The sequence below is a fragment of the Rutidosis leptorrhynchoides genome, chromosome 9, assembly GCF_046630445.1.
Source record: "Rutidosis leptorrhynchoides isolate AG116_Rl617_1_P2 chromosome 9, CSIRO_AGI_Rlap_v1, whole genome shotgun sequence".
Classification (NCBI taxonomy): Eukaryota; Viridiplantae; Streptophyta; class Magnoliopsida; order Asterales; family Asteraceae; genus Rutidosis; species Rutidosis leptorrhynchoides.
In genome coordinates, this window is record NC_092341.1 from 206,337,808 (window position 1) to 206,339,790 (window position 1,983).

Genomic DNA, 1,983 nt, shown 5'->3' on the forward strand with positions numbered 1-1,983 from the left:
AGCAAGAGTACCTATGTGTTTTTCTAGATTCAAAATGGAAGCTTTTCGAGTTCTTAATGACTGATCAAACCTCTCATTTGTTTGGGTTTGAGTTGCAATAAATTGTGTTTGATATTCAACTAGCTTTTGTACCATTTCTTCTAGATTTGACTTTTTCTCTTCGGTTTGTTGTGGTGGTTTATACAAGCCAGGTCTTTGTTGATTGAAAGTGTTGTTTTGAGTTGGTTGGTTATTCGGACCTTGTTGGTTGTACGAGTTGTTGTTGGGTCCATTTGAATTGTAAAGAATGTTTTGATTTCGATTAAAGTTTAGCCTTGGTGGTTGATAATTATTCTGATAATTATTTCCCGGCCTTTGGTTCAGGTAGGAAACATTCTCTCGTTGTTCCATCGTTTGTTCAATGTGACAATCTTTCATTAAGTGTGGTCCACCGCATGGCTCACAACTGATTCGTATTGCGTGAATATCTTTAGTCATCTTTTCCATTCGTCTCTTGAAAGCATCTATTTTTGCGGAAACGGAATCAAAGTCATAATGCGAGTGGGAGGCTGTGTTATCAATAATTTTGTGAGCTTCAGTTGCGGTTTTCTTCATAATGGAACCACCAGCTGCTGTGTCGATGTCTTTTCGTGTAGCAACGTCGACACCTTGGTAGAATATTTGCACTATTTGATAAGTGTCTAAACCGTGCTGAGGACATCTTCTCAATAACTTTCTGAATCTTGTCCACGCCTCATATAATGTTTCATTTGGCTTTTGCGCGAATGTAACAATTTCTCCTTGAAGTCTTACAGCTTTAGATGCCAGAAAGAATCTTTTAAGAAATTTCTCAACTAAAACATCCCATGTATCGATCGCTCCTTCAGGTAATGATTCTAACCAATCTTTGGCTTCTCCATTTAAAGTCCAGGGAAACAACATGAGATAGATCTGTTCATCCTCAACTTCTCTGATTTTAAATAGAGTACATATCCTATTAAAGGTTCGAAGATGTTCGTTTGGATCTTCTTTGGACGTACCGCTAAATTGGCATTGATTAGTTACCGTGTGTAGGATTTGTCCTTTGATTTCATAATCTGGCGCATTAATCACTACTACATTTCGGCTCATTTAGAGCCCGTCATTTAGATGTGTTCACTATATAACACGTCTAATTTATCACACAGAACATGTCTAATTTAGATTTCTACCAAAAAACACGGAACACGTCTAATTAATATTCACAACACGTCTAATTAGATATCTTCTACATGTATAAATAAGTTTAACACCTCTAATTGGTAACCACGTATAATTACTTTTACCGGGAACACATCTAATTGACAACACGTCTAACAAATATTCCAAATAACACGTCTAATTAACAACACGTCTAATTATGTATACCAGGAACACGTCTGAATGAAACAAGAACACGTCTAATTGGCAACATGTCTTATTAGATTTTCCGGGAACACGTCTAAATGCTTAACACGTCTAATAAGTTTCAAAACACACGTCTAATTAGTTTTTAACTAACACCTTTAACTGTGACACGTCTAAATAAGTTAACGGGATATATATGTTAACAATCTCCGTTTAATCAACCAAACCCTTAAAGTTCTGTTAATATTAGTCTACCGAAATTACCGATCACGTCTAATTAAACAAACAATGTAACGGGTTATATATTTAGGGTTCCATATTGAACGGGTTAATAAATAAACACGTCTAATTAATAGGAAGTTAGTTAGTTACAGAAGAGTTAGAAAATACTTTGATAACTAGGAATGGATTTTGATAAGTATATATAATATAATTATAATATTATAAAATTTTATATACCTTAAATAAATAAGATTATTATTGAAGTTATAAATAATATAAAATATAAAAAATCTTTTCAGAAATATAAAAACACGCGTTTTTTAGTTTTTTTTTCGGCTTGCTCTTGTTTGCTTGTTTAGCTTACTCGCATGATTCAAAGATAATGGAGACTTCAAA

The 1,983-nt window shown here is 33.8% G+C and overlaps 1 non-coding gene across 1 annotated transcript; it reads left to right on the forward strand.

Moving 5' to 3' along the window:
• The first annotated feature begins 682 nt into the window (after positions 1-682).
• LOC139869875 (small nucleolar RNA R71) lies at positions 683-789 on the forward strand. Its single transcript, XR_011766451.1, has one exon. It is a non-coding gene; the product is annotated as a small nucleolar RNA R71 (small nucleolar RNA).
• The last annotated feature ends 1,194 nt before the right edge of the window (positions 790-1,983 follow it).